The sequence below is a fragment of the Balaenoptera acutorostrata genome, chromosome 13, assembly GCF_949987535.1.
Source record: "Balaenoptera acutorostrata chromosome 13, mBalAcu1.1, whole genome shotgun sequence".
NCBI classification, from domain to species: domain Eukaryota; kingdom Metazoa; phylum Chordata; class Mammalia; order Artiodactyla; family Balaenopteridae; genus Balaenoptera; species Balaenoptera acutorostrata.
This window is the reverse complement of record NC_080076.1, coordinates 69,189,792-69,208,792: the sequence shown is the minus strand read 5'-3', so window position 1 is coordinate 69,208,792 and position 19,001 is coordinate 69,189,792. Positions and strand designations below refer to the sequence as shown.

Here is a 19,001-nt window from a genome sequence, read left to right as displayed (position 1 = left end):
ATAATCCCTGGGAAAGTGCCCCCACGGCCCTGTGCTTCCAAGGCGCTCCTGTCCTGGGGCCCAGGCTGGAGGCTCCAGAACATTCCTTACATTCCAGGGCTTTTCTCTGGGAGGAGGCCTCCTTCCCACAGGAGAGGACTGGGAAGCTCCGTTGTGTTTTAGGCTAAACAGCACCAGCTCTCCACGGTGGCCTCTGTCTCCCCACCAACCCCAGCTGTGTGGCTTTGACCCTGTTGTGACCACTTGGCATTGGAGATGCTGTTTATCTGCCATGGAACCTGGTGAGAAATGCCCACAGGGAGTTGAGCACCAGGACCGCAGCTCCTGGGGTGCCTGCATTTAGGTGCGCTCAGGAGCTGGGAGGACAAGGCGGCCTGAGCCCCAGCTGGGCTGCCTGTCAGTTTGCTCAGTGACTTGGCCCAGTTGCTCCCCCGTCAGATTCTCAGGCTGTTCTACCTTCTGCCTGGGTTCTGTTGGCAAACCTTACCTACCCGGCGCCAGTAGAAACCACAGGTGTGGGAGAAAGGGATTGGGGACCCTTCACGTGCTGATACTTTGCATCTCCTCTTATCAAATCCTCACAACTTCTTAGAGGGGCATGGTGTTATCCCCATGTTACAGATGAAGAGACTAAGGCTTTAAAAGGGTAGATCACTAGCTGGAGGTCATGCAGCCGGCGAGGGGTTGATCTGGCTGCTCCTGAGTCAGCTTGGGGCACCGCCCACTTTCAAGTTTCCACTGGCTCCCCATTTCATTCATTCAACAAAATCTTCTGGACCCCCAACTCTGTGCCAAGCACGATGCTGGGTGCAGCACAGGGTATAGCCATGAAGCAGGCAGGCATCATCCCTATCCTTATGGAATTCACAGACCAGAGGAGGCAGCACATGAGCAAAACAAATATGAAATCACAAACTATGTTCAGTTCTCCAAGGACAGGGAACACCTCGCAGGGAGAAGGAGTAACAGGGGAGAGAAGCCGGTGTAGAGACAGTGACTAGGCTCAGTCTTACTGGGAAGATGGACTCAGCATCTGGGGATGAGGTACCCCTGTCGCCATGGTAACCATCTTGGACCTAGGATTCCCCATCCTCCAGCTGTGCATCTCTGGGCAAGTCTCTTCACCTCTCTGAGCCTCAGTGCCCCCCTCCCGTAAAAATGGGGGTAGGGAAGCCCACCTCTCAAATATTGTGAGCGCTCCAGGAGCCAACACATAGGAACCATTTAGCACAGAGCGTGGCACGCAGTAAGCACATGGAAAATGGCAACGGCCATCGTATGTCAACCCGGGTGGGCTGAAGCATGGGGTTTGGAGGTGGGATGAGGAGAAATGGTCTTGCCTGCAGGCAGAGCCCACAGCATCAGCTTGGTTCTCGGAATACTCTAGGGGGAGAATATTAGGGGACCCTGAATTGTCAGAAACACCAGTGTCGTCAAAATAAAGTGACCCCTGCCAAGAGAACCATGGTGAAATGGAAGCCAAAAGCATAGTTTGCCCATTTTGCAGAGAAGAAAACTGAGGCTTCAAGAGGAGAAGTCACTTGACTTGGCTTCTGTTAAGAACAGAAGCCCTCGGCAGTAATGAGCAAAGCTTTTCGAAAGCTTCTGTCTAAAACTGCATTCTCTCCCGTCTTTTCCCTTCCCCCACCCATCCCAGGCCCACCCAATGCCCTGAAACTCTGGAATCCAAAGAGTATCTCCTCAGAGTCTCCCCCAGAAGCTCCAGAGAGGAACCAGGTTTCCAGTAGAGAATGCGGTGGTCTTGGTGCAATGCCGTCACCTGCTGGCCATACCTGAGAACTGCAGCTCTGGTTCAGCCACTTTGAGCACCTCCAATGGGCTCTGGGACCCTGCCTTCTAGGTATGTACAATAAACAAGACCAGAGACAGACAGTAAACAAGGAATCAGAGGACTAAGCAAGGTCATTTCAGATGGGCACAAGTTTTCTGCAAGAAATAAACAGGTTTCTGTGACAGAGCAGCCATTCTCAAGGTGCAGTCCTGAGGTCTGGGGGCCAGACAGAAATTAATTTGTCCATTTCATCTCCTTCCCTCACAAGTGCACAGTGGAGTTTTGCAGGGGCTACATGGACATGTGATATTGCAACAGATTGGATGCAGAAGCAGATATCAGAATCCAACAGACTCTGTCTTCTATTAAGCCAGACGTTAAAGAGATTTACCGAAAAACAATGTCTTCTCACTAACTTTGTTTTGGAAACAGTTGTTTTTCATAAAGTGTTTTTTATGTTAGCATGCAATTTTTATTTTCATTGTCTTTTTTTAGTGAATTAATAAACAATCTTCTAAAAGTCTCAGTTTTCATTTCTATTATGGTAATGAATGGATAAACCAGTCTTTCTAAAACATCTCAGTTCTAATTTATAATATGGTAGACTCTCTCTATGCCGATTTCTCTCTCCTCTGTTTCTCCCTGTGAGGTGTTCCCTGTCCTTGAAGAGCTGAGCGCAGCTGTCTCCCCTGGGCTGTGAGTTCCACAAAGGCAGGGGTGATGCCTGTCTGCTTCTGCCTGTGTCCTGGGCACCCAAGGTGGTGCTTCACACACAGTAGGGATAAGAAGATCTTTTTAAAATTTTTTATTGGAGTATAGTTGATTTACAATGTTGTGTTAGTTTCTGCTGTACAGCGAAGTGAATCTGTTATACATATGCGTATATCCACACTCTTTTTTAGATTCTTTTCCCATATAGGTCACTACAGAGTGTTGAGTAGAGTTCTCTGTGCTATACAGTAGGTCCTTATTATCTATTTTATATATAGTAGTGTGTATATGTCAATCCCAACCTCCCAATTTATGCCTCCCCCCTTCCCCCTTGGTAACCATAGTTTGTTTTCTATATCTGGAACTCTATTTCTGTTTTGTGAATAAGTTCATTTGTACCACTTTTTTAGATTCCTCATATAATATTCCTCATATGATATTTGTCTTTCTCTGTCTGACTTACTTCACTCAGTATGACAATCTCTAGGTCCATCCCTGCTGCTGCAAATGGCATTATTTCATTTTTTTATGGCTGAGTAATATTCCATTGTATATACATGCCACATCTTCTTTATCCATTCCTCTGTCAATAGACACTTAGGTTGCTTCCATGTCTTGGCTATTGTAAATAGTGCCGCTATGAACATTGGGGTGCATGTATCTTTCTGAATTAGAGTTTTCATTTTTTCCAGATATATGCCCAGGAGTGGGATTGCTGGGTCATATGGTAGATCTATTTTTAGTTTTTTAAGGAGCCTGCATACTGGTTTCCATAGTGGCTGCACCAACTATTACATTCCCACCAACAGTGCAAGAGGGTTCCCTTTTCTCCACACCCTCTCCAGCATTTATTGTTTGTAGATTTTCTGATGATGGCCATTCTGACTGGTGTGAGGTGATACCTCATTGTAGTTTTGATTTGCATTTCTCTAATAATTAGTGATGTTGAGCATCTTTTCATGTGCTTTTCGGCCATCAGATTTTGTTGAATGAATGAAATGGGAAACCAGTTGAGCCTTGTGAGTGGGCAGAGCCCACTCGGACTTGGGGGTGACCATTTACTATATGGTAGGAGTATAAAGGGGTCCTAGGACCAAAATATTTGAGAACAAAAACGATAGAATCACTATGGATGGGGTGGTCAGGGGAGATGTCTATGAGGAGGTGACATTCGGCTGAGACCTCAGGGCCACAGAGAAGTCAGCCATGGGAAAAGGAAACATCCAGTGCAAAGATCCTGGAGTGAGAAAAAGATAGTTGCCTTAGAGAAACAGAAAGGCAGGCAGCCTGGCATCCCAGAGAGTAGGGCAGTGCCCGATATACAGGATGGACTCAGTGAATGGTTTCTAGGTGAATAGAGGGAGAGAAGGAAAGAGAGAGAAGGTGAGAAGAGATATGGATTTTCTCTGATGCACTGTCCTAGGCACAAAGTAGTGCTATTTAAAAAATACATTGATAGTGGTGATGGTTGCACAACAACTTTGTAACTTTGTAATTCAGTACCACTGAATTGTGTACTTAAAAATGATTAAGATGGTAGGGCTTCCGTGGTGGCACAGTGGTTAAGAATCCGCCTGCCAGTGCAGGAGATGTGGGTTCAAGCCCTGGTCCGGGGAGGTCCCACATGCTGCGGAGCAACTAGGCCCATGCACCATAACTACTGAGGCTGCGCTCTAGAGCCCGCGAGCCACAACTACTGAGCCCATGTGCCTAGAGCCCGTGCTCTGCAACGAGAAGCCCACGCACCACAATGAAGAGTAGCCCCCGCTCGCCGCAACTAGAGTAAAGCCCACGCGCAGCAACGAAGACCCAATGCAGCCACAAATAAATAAAATTAAATAACCATTTTTAAAATAAATTTATTTAAGATGGTAACTTTTGTGTGTTTTCCCACAATTACAAATGAAATCTATACCCTATTGTGTTGACTTTTAAGGTCATGGTCTTGAGAAAACGCTGGCAGAGCCCACTCCTATTCCTTGAAAATGCCACTGGCTCTCCCCTACCCACCCACCCCGCCTCCAAATCATGCAGCCACCTGCCTCTTAAGCCACAGTCATCCTTTGGGTGTGAGTTAGTTTTAATATCAAAATGGTATTTTCAACAAAAGAAACCACATTCATGGGTGAAAACGAAATGCCAAGTTCAAACTCCATTGCTGGATCCACGTAAAAATATTGTTTTTAATCGACAGCAGAATTTCTGTCCCCACATTCAGCATCCCCGGAGGCAATGATGTGGAAAATGTCCTCTCTGGTCTATTCAAGTAAAACAGTGGGTCCCTGGGTAGATTCTCAAGAGGGCCTTTGGGGTGTTTTGTAGGGATGGGACCAGCCCCATCCCCTGCAACATATCCCTCCAGCTCAATATGTACGATATCAATATCTACACAAGCACAGCCCCCCGGCAGGGACCGCAGTCGCCAGTCCCTCCACGCTGCCTATTAAAGCATTAAGCCTCCTCTTCCAGCTGCGAGGCCAGCTCCCCAGCTGCTGAGGGCCTGCTCCTAACGAGCTGGATGTTCAGTGGAGTCAAGGCCAGAGTGAGCATCGGCACACCCAGGTCAGCGGGTGGGGAACAGAGTTGCCTTCTTCGGCTCAGCTTCCTCTAGTATTAAGTCGAGGACACACACACTCACACAGAATCCGAGAATCCCACCACCATCATCAGTCTCAAAGGTGGCCTAGTCCCAATCCTTCTGCCTCCAGAAGGTTCGTTACCCACCAAGACACATCTTTCCCTCTCTGGGACCGGCCTCTCGGAAGCTTCCTCTGCGCCTGCCTGCCCCCGCTTTGCAGCCACAAGGGACTAACGGGGTCCCTCTCCAGTGAGATTCTCCCAGCCAGTGCCCACATGCCCTCGGATCTTCTCCCGGAATGGCATGACACCAGGGGCTGGGGATGATGTGCTTTTAAGGCTGTTCTTCTTCCAAGCCGTCATTGCTCCCGCCACCAGGCCCCTGCCTGGCAGGAACATGGCCCACCTTATTTATCTTGAGGTGGATTTGAGGGTCCTCCTCCTTTCAAGAACTTAGAACCAGTTTTCTGAAATTTGGCCAGAACGTATTAGAAGCTCCTCAGAATTCCACCTGGGCTGAAACAGTCACACGGTCAGCCTAGAACTCAAATCTAATCTGTCGCCTCCTCAGTCACACCCGCAGCGCGCCGCCAGTGCCCCTGGGATAAACTCTCTGGCAGCACCATCTGGTATCCCTCCATTTCCCACCTGCCTCCTGCTGCGCTCTCCACGACCTTTCCAGAATTTCTTCGATCCTCTCTGATCCCCAGAACTCTGTGTCCACCATTCCCGCTTCCTGGAACTCATCCCCACTACACTCTGCCCAGCCAGGGCTCGGCTTAGATGTCTTCCTCTTAGAAAATTTACCCTGACTGCCCACACCTCACTCTACCCCACCCCCACTAAATACGCTAGCATTAAAGTTCCTGAAGATTGTGTGATGTTTAATCACCACTCATCCCCAACGCCTAGCACCGTGCCTGGCACGCAGTAGGTGCTTCTCATCTTTGTCTGTCTCCTGGGTGCTTTCACAGCCCCACCATCCCTATCATGGCACCCATCTTACTGCATTACCTGTTTATTTTCTCCATCTCCCCCAGTGAGCCAGACGAGCACTGTGGAAAAGCCCGTGCGTGGGTCCCAGACCCAGAGCAGTGCTGGGCACATAGTAGGTCCTCAGCAGCATCAAGTCTTTGTGGTTGAATAAAAAGGCCCCCGGAATGGGAAATGCTTCGAGTGAAATGGGGCAAGGCAGCCACTAGAGGGCAGCAGGCACGTGCTTTCCCCAGTGCAGGCTCCACCCCACCCCCGGTTCTGCAGGCTCCTTCGGATGCATTCTCCTCTCCTGCCTTTTGCAGCTCAGGCCTCTGGATCGCCCTTCAGGCCTCACCACCAGCTCTGCCAAATTAGCTCTGAGTCCCTGACTATCAGAGGAGCTTTCAACCCCAGAGCAGTATTCAATGACCCAAGCAACTTGCCTGCAAGGCCTCCAGGCAGGCCTCTGACCCTGCCCCTGAGCTGATCCAGTCCTCCAGGCCCTGCCTTGAGCTGTCCTCTCCCACAGACCCTGACTACCAGACTGAGCCAGCAAAACTGCCCCCTCTTCCCATCTCCCCCCCACGACCTGGTGCCGCCTCTTACCCCCATCCAAGAACCCCTGGACTCGTTGCTCCTCCTCTCTGCTCCCAGAGGACCCTCCCCCAGCACTGAAGAGATCCAAACTCCCTTCCAGCCAAACTCTCATCATCTCAGGGCAGCTAAATTGCACAGAAGTTAGAAGAGAAAGCTGAGCTAATTTACACCAAGGTGTAAATGGGTGATAGATTTACAACCGGTCTGACTATTCCAATCTAAAGTTTTATGTCCTAGAGCTTCCAAAGCTCTAAAGTCCCCAAATCAAGGACTCTAGGCCCTCTCCTGATGATTGATAATTCCATACACAATGGCATATCCTCTGTACACACCAGACAGGCATTTTTAGGGCCACAAACGCTGCATCCACTATTGCAACTATCAGGCTATTGTTTATAAGAATCAGAGCCCAAATGCAGGTTATAAGGGGTTAATAGCATGTGTCCAGTGGCCAAAATCTTGGGAGGCTGACTTTGTTTCTGACCCCACCTCAGCAGACACCACTCCTCCATCAGGCCTGAGCCACAGCCCAGCCCCTCCTTTAGAGTACTGAGAACTTTCCTGACTTCAGATGGCTCTTCCCCAGAGCAGTGACCACGTCCAACACGACTAGCTCCGCCTCTCCCTGTGTTAGTCAAGTCCCAAACCTGTGTTAGCCCAGTCCCAGCCATGCCGACATCCAAGCTGTTAATAGTAATAGTGAGGAGGAGGGTTAGACCTGTTGTTAGTCAGAAAGAAATCCACAAGCCGTTAGTTTCTGCTGAAAGGAACAGATCAGGAGGGTAGGAGTTAGTCAGGTGAAGGAGAGGTTAATTAAGAGCAGGTCAGAGCCAGGCCAGGAGGCTGGAGCCCCCAGATGGGCAGGGTTGGCTGTTAGTGCTCAGCCCTCTGGGGCAGCCAGGGCGAGACAGGGATTAGCTGGGTGAGAGCAAGAGTTAGTGCAAAGGAGCCAGAGATTAGCCCAAAGAGACCAAGGTGCCCACTGGAGGTGAGGCATAAAATCACCCCCAGGTGTGGCCCTGGCTTAGCGGCTGGCGGGCTCTGGGGAGGCAGGCTGGTATAGGGACATGGGTGTGAACAGGACAGGGAGCCAGGGATGAATTTCTGGCTGGCCCGATGGTCTGCAGGGCTCCGTGGGTGCCTGGGGTTCATTTGTTGCTTCCCACTTTCTCCTGCAAACCCCGAACCCAAGATCTGCTTTCTTGCCTGGTTTCTCAAACTTCCCCCTGTGGACTGCCCTTCTCAATGACTTCGGTAGGAAAAAAGGCCCACATCTACTTCCAGTGTGGGAAACCCGGGTCTCCCAGCTCCAGGGATGGGAAGGACCCCTCTAGCCAACTTCTCGTTCTAGGAAAGGCCCCTCTCACTGATCTCTTGGCCATTCCTTCTCAGCACCTTGTGATAAGGCCAAAAGTCCCCTCTCACTGACTTCTGGTGTAAAAGATACCCCTCTTCCCATCCTCCAAATGTGGGAAATGCCCCCTCTGGCTGACTTTCCAGTACTAAATGCTCCACTCAGTGATTTCCAATGCGGTTAAGACCCTTTCAGCGACTTCCAATGTGGGGAAGTCTTCACTTACTGACTTCCGGTGTGCAACACGCCCCTTTACTAACCTCCTGTGTGAGACACGCCCCTTTGCTGACTTCCTGTGCAGGACACGCCTTTCATTAATTGCACCACGCCTCTACCGGCCACTTGACAATGGAGAAGATTCTACCCTCGCTTCCCTCCAGAGAAGGACACACAGGCGCCTTCTCTCTGCTCCCTTGGCTGGGAGGAGTCCAGAGCTCCGCATTCTAGACCCACAGGCCTCCACACTCACACCCCAGAAGTTGCCCTGCTCCCGTCCACTCCCAGTGGCAACCAGCCTTGTGCACAGAGGAGGGATGCTGTGCTCAGAGGTCGGCCTCCCTCCCACACCCGCAGGACCACCTCTTCCTCTGGGCCACTGGTGTGGTTAGTAGAACCGGCCCAGTGGACTCTGAACTCACAGCCAATCGGGGCAGCAAAGTGGGGCATCTGTCTGCAGGGCCAGCCCCAGGACATCTGCTTGCCAAAAGGAGGGGGACCAGCCCCGAGGGGAGGCCCAGAGCTCGGCAGGGCTGGGGTTAGTAAGAAGAGAAAACAGAGTTAGTAGGGGCTGGGTTAGTAAGTCAGAGCACAGCACCAGCGGACAGGGGCACCTCAGCAGACACACACTGGGAGCCGCTAGGAGAAAAGGAAGAACACACGCAGGTCCATTAGTTTGTTAAGGGGTGGTCGGGGTGCAGTTGAGGCCCCCCCGGGGTTAGACAGGTTAGTAATTGAACAAAAGAGCTGTCTACGGAAAGAAAGCTGAAGAGGAGGAAGAGTGTGGGAAGAGACGGTTAGGGGTTCAAAGCAAGTGTCCAGCCCCAGGCAGAGGGGTCTGTGTGCAGACCACCCAGAGGGACCAGGGTCTGCCAGGGTGCATGATGGGTCAGGTTTTCTGGGTCTCCCACCCCTGCCCTCCTATATATGTATTAAGTATCTGCCATGTGTCAAGAGCTTTATATTCCTGGGAATCCTCACTGCCACCTGTGAGGTGAGGAGCAGGCCTCCCGTTCTACTGCCGAGGAAACGGGGGTTCAGAGAGGTGAGGTGACTTGCTCAGAGTCACCCAGCAGGAAGCAGCAGAGTTGGCGAGTCCTGTTTGCGCGCCCTCTCCTGGAACGTGGGTCTGCACAGAGATCCCAGGCCCTGGGCAGGGGCTTCCGGAGCCTTGTCTGCCCCGCATCCTAGCCCCTGGAAAGGCCCACGAGCTGCAAGGTTAGTAGGGTGTGGCTGCAGGGGGTTAGTAGGGCATGCTCGGGCCTGGTTAGTGGGTTAGTCGGTCGGCAGAAGGCCAGGCACCTTGTCACACGCCACAGCGTCCCGGCCGAGCCCTGGGTTAGTAGGTTAATCACACCATGCAACACTGCCCCAGCCCCTCCAGCTGCAGCTCCAGAGGCCTCCCGCCCCCGCCAGCCAGGGAACCGGGCCTGACCAGGGCAGGGGGTCTGCCTCCCAGCTCCTCAGCCCCACCAGAATCAAGGCTATCCACGTAGACCCTGCCCAGAAGAATTTGGCTTCCCTACTTCTCAGCTCTGGGCCTCAGGGGCCCTCCCACACACACTGCACTTCCCCTGAAAATGGACCCTGCTGGTTCTGGCTGGAAACCCCCTGCCTGGTTCTGGTCATCCCCTTCCCAGAGGGCCGGATCCTGTCACGCTCAGGCACGCGCACACACACACGCACGCGCACACACACCAGCATCTTCCCACAGAAGGTCTGTTGCCCTAGAGCCACCGGGTCCAGTGGACAGCTTCTCCGTCCCCTACTGCCAGGCCTCTAGCTACTCCAACCAATGGCCTGCCCTCCCCCAAATACTAAAACTGCATAGAGCTCACCTGGCTCCTGGAACCAAGTTCAGACTTCCCAGCCCCAGGGGAAGGGCTGCCTTTCCAGCCGCTGCTACAGAGCACTGGAGTGTGCCCTGGTTTTGTCATCTCCTATCACAGTTGTAATTTTCCCACGTAAACCCCCATGGAGACTCTCCATGGTTCTAACTGATGCTCTGTAAGAAAAGGGTTCTGTTGCCAGGAAAGTTTGGGGGGAAACACCTAATCTTCCGTCTGTCCTTGAGTATTCACAATTCCCATCAGCACTTTCAAAGGCTCTGATAAGCCCTGCACTACAGAAACCTACTGAATTTGAACTTTTTTTTTTTTTTTAAAGAGCAATGACGTTTCCTAGAATTTACTTTGGGCATCTCTGCTCTAATTTTCCCTTGGAAACTCTCAACTAAACCACATCTTTCTCATCCTCCAAGGTCCTGATTAGTTCAGCCTCGCTGGGAAGCCTTTTCAGCCTACTCTGGGGTCTTACTCCCACCCACTCAAGCACCGAGACCCTGTGCCTCAGGAGACTGTTTTCTGCCCCATCCTCTAATTCTCTGTGTGAGCTGGTTTTCTCCCACTCGGCATGTGTGTGAAATCCTGCAGGCTTGAATCATGGCCATATCCTCACTTATATTCCCCTCAAGCGAGTAGTACAGGGAAGGGCTCACAGTAGGTGCTCAATTCTGATGAGAGGGGTAGATATTAAATTCCCCAGGAAGCATTTGGAGCTACTATGGAGGCCATGCAATGCAGCCAATTCCTCAATCTGATTAGAGAGGGATATTAAAAATACAAGAGGGGAAGCCCTAGTCAGAAATGCCTCTGGATCAAAGATGAGGAGTTTACAGTCCAGAGTGCCAAAAAGAGAGAAGCCCTAAATCTAAACTCCAAGATGGATGGGAGTGTTTATTGAGCACCTACTAAGAGTCAGGTGCTGTGCCAGGTGCATGATCTCACTGACTTCTCCCTGTGCCCCGCCCCCCGTGCCCAGGTGAGCAGATGGCTCCAGTTTCAGAGTGGAAATTGGACTCACAGGGGTGAGGTGAGTTGCCCAAGGTTCTATGGCAGACTGCGCACCCTCAGACTCCAAAGCCCAAGCTCTTCCCATAACAGCCCTCTGCTGGGGGCTCCTCCTCGCTGCACTGGGTCCGGTGTCTCCCCGAGGCCTCCAGGGCCACCCTAGCACAGAATTTCCCAATGTTTCTACTTCCCATGCCTCTATTCCTCCTCCTCCTCCCTACTGGGGGTGGGAATTCTAAAGGGGAGTTGGCTCCAGCTGTCCATGTTTGTGGTGACCACCTGCTGTGGACTGAATTGTGTCTCCCCCCAAATTCATAGGTTGAAGCTGTAACCCCCAATGTGACTATATTTGGAGACAGGGCTTTTATGTAGGTAATTAAATTTAAATGAGGTCATTAGGATGAGGCCCTAATCCCATAGGACAGGTGCCCTTATAAAAAGTGGAAGAGACACCAGATATCTATTTCTCTCTCTCTCTCTGTCTGTCTCTGTCTCTGTCTGTCTCTCTCTCTCTCTCTGTATGCACAGAGAAAAGGCCATGTGAGAACACAGCAATAAGTTTCTATCTGCAAGCCAAGGAGGCAGTCCTCACCACAAACCATCCCTGCCACCTTGATCTCGGACTTCCAGCCTCCAGAACTATAAGAAAATGCATTTCTGTGACTTCAGCCATCCCAGTGTGGTACTCTGTTATGGCAGCCCAAGCTGACTAAAACAGGTCCCCTCCCCACCCTGGGAAAAGGACGTTGGGGCTCTTAAACTTGCCTAAGGAAAGCCGAGGCAGCTCTTGTGCAAGCACTGGGACTGGCCCCGCTGCGGGGGCTGGAGGGAGTGGAGAACGAGGAGGGGGGCGTGTAAGTGAGTCTGCCCGCGTGATGGGGAGCCTGCCCTGCCTGCCTTTGCTCCCCAGGGACAGGGGTGTGGCACGGGGCAGGGTCTGAGATTGGGCTGGGGTGAGGCCGATTCCAGACCATTCCCTTTGGATGTCAGGAGCAAGGCCCTGTGTCTGTCTCCTTCTGGTGACCGCCACCACGCACACCCCTCCCCCCTCCAGCCTGGGTCTCCGCATCTCTTGGAAACTCTCTCCTTTCCAGATAGCCCCTCCCAGAGCTCCGTAACACTAGGGAAAGGCCCAAGCTCCCCCCAGGCCCAACTGCCTCCTCCTGGTCACCATCAGGGAGAGAAGCAAGGAAAAGCCCCATCCAAGAAGCTCCCACAAAAACGAGAATCACTCACACAGCAAACGGCGCAAGACAGCCTCCAGCCAGTGGCGCCCCGGGGGCTGCGTCCACCCTCCATCCCACTGGGAGCTCCTCCCCGACTCCTGTCCTGTAGGGTCCTTGGAGACCCAGCCTTGGCGAGGGTGTGGTCAGCGGGGCCTTGGCCCAGGCCCAGCTCTGCCCGGTCACTGGCAGGAATTCAAGGAGAAATCACGTCCTCACGGGGTCAGGAAGGGCCTCCAGGCCTGGACCGTAGGGCCCAGCAGGCAGGTCCGGACAGACGCGGAGGGGACGGTGGGCTGCCAGCCTCCCTCACAGCCCTCGCGCTGTCCTCCAGAGCCAGGTCCTGTCCTCGGCTGAGCACCAACCAGGAGGGGCCTTTATCCCCGGGGGGCTCCAGCCCAGGAGTTGGGAAGGATGAGGTCTCCGGGGAATTGTCCAGGGTTCCAGGAAACCACCAAAGGCTGCTCCCTGTGTCACCGTGGCCGGAGTCCAGGGTCACCCGGGAGTCCTGGAGAGGCAGCCGGAGCGGGCACAGCGGGTGAGGATGGGGGCCTAGCCTCCACCCCGGCTCCCCGCAGCCGCACCTCTCAGGGGCCCCTTCAAAGACCCCCAGTCTCCCTCCTGTGCCACCAAGACTGAGGCAGGGCGGGCTGAGGGCTTCGGATGCTGATAACGCATACAGAGGGTGCCCCATCTTGGCAGCGCTCGCATAAGGGGTGTAAAAGCAATAAAGGGGCCCCGGAGCCGGCCCACAGGCTTCACGGGCAGACGAGAAGCAAGTGTCCAGGCGGGCAGAAAGGGCCTTCAGAGTCCTAGGGAGGCTCGGCTTCCCTTTACAACATTCCCGCTGAGGGGACCTCGGTACGCCCCTCCCCCAACACACACACGTACACACACACGCGCGCGTGCACACACACACACACACCCCTCCCAGGACGGGGAGCTCACTCCCTCACAGAGACTGTGATAAAGCACGTTCTTACGTGAAGTCCTGAGAGGGGGGGACCGCACCTCGTGTTGACCTCCGAATCCTCAGCTTCTAGCCGGGAGAAGGCGCTCGGTCCATGTCTGCGCTGGATGAAGGCGTGTGCTGAAACCTCTGCCGTGGACCCACCCGCAGCGCTCTTGATTCAGTCCCACCACCTCCACCAAGACCATGCACAATGGCAGGAGTGTTTGGGCCAGACCTGGGTACCTGGGTCTGGACGGGAGGAGAATCAACCTCCAAGAAACGAAGCGCAGCGGAAGCCCCTCCCTAACACCTACCCGGGCTCACCTGGCAGCGTGCAGCTCCCAGCTCCTACCCCACGTAGACCCTACAGGTCCATCCTGGAAGACAAAAGAGACAACCACGACACAGGAGAAAACCGCACCCAGGCCCCCTCCCCAGCCCGGGCCGGGCCAGAAGTCTCTGCTAACAAGACGGCCCCGCCCCAGGAGCCAGGGAGGCCGGGCCCAGGCACCGCGCCCCCCACCTCCCTTCCTCCCAGCCCAGAACACCCCTGGCTCCCTTCAGCCGCCTCCCTGTTCCTGCCGGCAGCGGAATGTGACCCCAGAGAAAGGGGAAACAGCTTGAGTGAGAGCAGCAAACAGAGCCGGGAGTCTGGAGCTGTGGTCCCAGCTCTGTCATCCTGTTGTAGCCGTAGGAAGTCTGCCCCTCTCTCTGAGTTGTGGAGCCCATCCCGTCCGGACGCTCACCCAAGGCGCACAGTAATAACCCGTAGTTTGAGGCAGTGGATGGGACATAGGAAGCGCCCTTCTGCTCAGCCTCAGTTATCTTTATGCCCCCCGCCCTCATCTCCCATTCTCTTTTCTGATGCCCCAGAAAAAGAAAAGCTTGGGGAGTCAGATGGTGGGCTGGGGCTCTTTGATGACTACCCCAGGTCTCCAGTCTGGAGAGTACCAGAGAATGCCCATGAATCATGAGCCAGGACCATCTCCCAGGCTTTGCTTTCAGTGACAGCTAAGCTGTCTTCATCCACTAGCAGACCTGGGCCAGGAGAGTCAGGGGCCCTCTTGGCATATTTTCAGAGCTTGCTGTCAGCACCTGGACTTAGGGCATGGGTCCAGAGCTGGAGATGTACTCAGACCCTTACACTGCGAAGCACGTGCCATAGGGTCACAGTGCCAAGGTCCCCGCCTGACTGCCAGGCAAAGGAGTCCTAGCCAAGTTTTATAAACATGATGACAAAGGGTCAGAACTGAGAAGGGAAGGGCCAGCCCAAATCACCAGGAGTCCCCAGCCTCCTTCTGACACCAGATCTACAGGTGCTCAAGATGAAGTCATTAAACTCAATTCCTCAGAAGTTCCCGATGGTGGAGTTTGTGAAATACTAGCCTTGATGCCAAAAGTGGGGTAGGAAAATTACTTTCTGGGGCCCCATAAAACGGGGACAAGCTCTTTGTTTATGGAATAGAAGTGAATGAGCCGCAGCACTGATTTCTCCCCCGCCTTGGGGATTCAGGGATGCTGTACTTTCCTGTACAGACCAGGAGAGGGCAGGCTGGTAGGCTGTGGGCTGGTAAGTCTGAATACTTATCTGCAAGGCTGCTTCCCAGTGTGGTCCCGAAGAACGCGGAAATTCCTTTCTTTCTCCTCTATCCCAGGAACTTGCTGCAATCTGTGAATAGACCCTGCATTGCTCAGAGGAACATTGTTTAAACACAATAACCCTTTCCCCTGACCCTGTGGACCCAGAATCCCTGTTATGAATAAGGCAATAGAGGTTTCAAGGGGAACTTTAGCTCCTGCATCAAGCTGACAGCTGTCTAGGAGGGTATAAAGGGCTCTGAGGTCAAACAAAACATGGGTGAGATTATGGCTTCCAAACCCCACGTACCCGATGTATGACTCAAAGTTAATTTTTCTCAAAGGCTTAGCCAGTGCCTGGCACACAGTGCGTGTTCTAAAAATTATTTTCCCCAGTTAATGATTTAAACTTTGAGTAAATCTTTGTGTAACACTGATGTCCCAGAAATATGGGCCATATTTATCCTGCAGGATTATATGTCTCCGGGGGCAGGGGGTGTATACACCCCACTTAGGAGGCATGGATTAAATTTAAATCCCCTGTCTTGGTGAATGGATAAATAAGCTGTAGTACACTCATATAATGAAATCTACTCACCAATAAAAAGGAACAAACTATTGCTACATACTATGACAAGGATAAACTTCGAAAATATTATGCAGGGTGAAAGAAGCCAGGCCCAAGAGACCACATGCTGTATGAGTCCATTTATATGAAATGTCCAGAAAAGGCAAACCTATACAGACAGAAAGCAGATTACCAGCTGCCAGGGATTAGGAGTGGGCTGGGTTTAACGGTAAATGGGGCTGAGGGATCTTACTGGGCCTGTGGAAATGTTCTAAAACTGATGTGTAGTGATGGGTACAGAACTTGGTAAATTTACAAAAAAGAAACATTGAATTGTGCACTTGAAATGGGTAAGTTATATGATATGCCTCCGTGAAGTTAGACAAAAAAGGGGTGAATTACTGACACAGGTGGTAACAGTATGAACCTCAAAAACATTACGCTGAGCAAAAAAAGCCAAGAACAAAAGATTCCCTAACAATGAAACGTTAGGAAAAACGTCAAATCTATAGGCATAGAAAGCAGGTCAGTGGTTTCCTGGGGCAGGAGCTGGGAGGGGATTGGCAGGGGGACATTTTAGGGTGATGAAAATGTTCCATATCTTGATTGTCGTGGTGGCTACACAGGTGTATATGTTTATCGAAACACATTGATGCTTTAAATGGGTGCATTTTTACTGCACGTAAATTATACCTCAATATAGTTCGCTTTTCAGAACTCACTTAGATGTGATGACAGAGGGCAAGAATCAAGAAGGGTCAGATCAAAGGCCACACAGGGACCTGGTGGTGGGCTCCCGGGTCCCAGCATCTCAGTTCCCACTAGCCCACACAGACTCCACCCCACCCCTACTTCAAGCCAAGGTCGGGGGCCCCATCAGGAAAGCTTTGATCCAGGGATTGGACACCAGAGAATCCTAGAGGTCCCTCCTACTGCTGAAATCCACAAGGTCTCCTGTGTGTGTGGATTTCGTGGTGGACCTGACCACACAGCATGAGGCTGGTCTCCATCACCCCCAGGGGTGCACAGAAGGAGAGGAAGGGTCACCTTGGTTACTCCTTTGATGCTCTTAGGGTCCTGGTGGCCACGTGAATGTGTCTGGTACCACATGGGTGGGCAGGGAGATGCCTCCATCTGTCATTGAGAGAGAAAGAAAGAGGGATGGGGGGATAAAGATGTAGCCATGGGCACATCGGACAATAGATGCCAGGGTCCTGTTCTGAAGTCACAGCATTTGCCAAAACTGATCTCTTCGGGTACAGATCAGAAGTGAAATGAGAAACCAGGAGGTATCTTGGTGGGGCCAATGCCAACCAAAACATCCAAATGCGTTGGAAAGGACTTAGGCTTTATGGTGTGGCTTCCCATCCTGCTCTGCCACCTCGAGCAAATCCGTTGCTTCCCTGGGCTGGTCTTCTTATCCACGCAATGGGGATAATGATGGTGCCCACCCCACAGGGCTGTTGTGAGGATTACATGAGATGATAACTATTATTTATTAGCTTGCATTCTCTCATGATCTTATATTATTATGACTACCGTTGTCCACAGTGCTCATTAAGACCATCCATGGGTACTCATTTTTTTCCCCTAAAATCTGCGCTGTTCCTGGTAAAAGACGACCAGCTGCCAGGGAAACATGCATTTGGTCGCATTTTAGGATCCCTCTGGGTTTGGGTTTTTTTTTTTCCCTGACTCTGGAATAAAATAGCTGCTCAGAGAGCTGAGGCATAGGAAAGACGTTGGTCTAAATTGCTTTGGACGAGTGAGTGCTGAGAACAACGGAAGTTCCTGGGAATAAGCGGATGTGCAGGGCGCCTTGCAGGAGACTTGTGCAGGAAGAGGCTTCTGCGCATGCGCAGAACGCACTGTTTCACAAAGTATTCAAATACAACCTACATAAAAGAGGAGCTTCAGTATTCACCTCTTCCTCAAACAAGGGAACCCCCGAACTGCGGGTGGGGGATGCCTTTACGTGAAAAAACAATGAGTGGGGTTTTTATTCCCATTTTACAGATGAGGAAACTGAGGTTCAGAGGCCAGTGCCTTGCTCCATGATTACCCAGCTAGAAAATGATGCCTCTGGATTCTAACCAGGCCTGTTGAACCCCTAAGGGGCAGAAGGCTCCTGTTCAGATATGGAGGTGGGGGTTAAAGGAGAAAAGACCTGAGGAAGGGATGTATCAAACGAAAACAATAGTCATCAGTGTTAGTGTTACTGTGAGGGAATCCCTGATGATTGCTAAACCATCTGGGTCAGTTTATTCCAGTGGCTTCTGTGGTCTTGAGGCAACTGATTATGTTCAGTTTTAGGAGAGGAGGTGGCATAGTGTAATAGGTACACAGACACATTTCACAGCCATACTAGCTCCAGGTTCAAATCCTGACTCAACAACTAACATGCTGTGTGACCCTGAGTTAGTCACTTCACCTCTCTGAGTCTCAGTTTCACATCCGTAATGCCCAATTCCCAGCCTTATCGTGGGGTCTTCAAGAGGCAGCACCCAGCAAGAACCTTGGTAAACGGTTAATAAATGGTAGCTGGAGTCAGTTACCATTAATCATCTACTCCACACCCCTGAGTACAGGATAGCTCAGCCCCTCCCTCCCCTCCATGACTCACCTGGTAGCTTCCAGAGCGGCCCACCTGGCACAACAAGGGAGTAAGGGACACCTGCCTCATCTGATCCAATCAGCCTGGAGACAGATGAGGAGACGTGTCACCCTCAGCCGGCCTTTGCCTCTGCCCCTGAGTATCGCTGGCTATTGTTCCACGGAGCTCCAGCTGACAGATGAACCAGGCCTCAGAGACACGGGGAAGGATCCTTTCCAAACAAAGGACTAGCCTTTAAGTTATTCACCAAGCCAATGAACCTGCACAACGGCCCCAATGCCCCAGAAACACTGCTGCTCGAACAGCCTGAGTTTCACCCAGGAGAGGAACCAACAGCCCAGTACAAATAAAAGCAAATAACGAAGTTTTCTCTACAAGATTCAGGGGTGGTAGAAGAGACCTGAGCTGATAGTTGATGCACTAAAGCAGCAATGTCTTTACTGGGTGTCGGGCACTTTACACACACTGGTTCAGAGCCTCACAACAGCCTTTTAAAGCAGGGATTATGATTCTCACTTGACAGATGAGGAGACTGAGGCTCAGAGAAGTGAAATTACTTCCTCCTGAAATTGACACAGTGTAGGTGGGGAGGAGGATTCACACAGAGATCCGTGTAACTCAACGCCTTCTCTTTCTACCACACCACAATGCATCCAGGAGGGATCAATTCAAAGAGCAGAATCCTGCCCTGGGTGGAAGCAGGGATCAGGTCCAGAGAAAGGATCTTAAACGCAGAGATGTTAAAAACAACTGGCAGGACCAATAATACGGAAACACCAACCCGCTTACAATGATTTCTGCCAAGGGCATAAAAACACAGAGAAACACCTCTGATGTAACTTTTTAAAAGCAGTATACATAGAGCACAATTTCAATTAGTATCTTCAGGAATAGAAAATATACTGCAGGGGAATATGTGAAAATAGTAAATACAGTAGTTATTCTTGGGTAATGAAATTATGGAGTTTTCATCTCTTTTTTTTTCAGTCATTTGC

General features: G+C 51.7%; 1 long non-coding RNA gene across 2 annotated transcripts; it reads right to left on the bottom strand.

The window, feature by feature from the left end:
• Positions 1–6,615: 6,615 nt before the first annotated feature.
• On the bottom strand, positions 6,616–13,805 carry LOC103004701 (uncharacterized). 2 transcript variants are annotated; one of them, XR_450895.2, is made up of 3 exons: positions 13,571–13,805; positions 13,278–13,367; positions 6,616–12,802 (listed from the first exon to the last, which is right to left on the bottom strand). It is a non-coding gene; the product is annotated as an uncharacterized LOC103004701 (long non-coding RNA). The 2 variants fall into 2 exon arrangements; XR_003623310.2 differs by having other exon boundaries at positions 13,278–13,362.
• Positions 13,806–19,001: the final 5,196 nt, after the last annotated feature.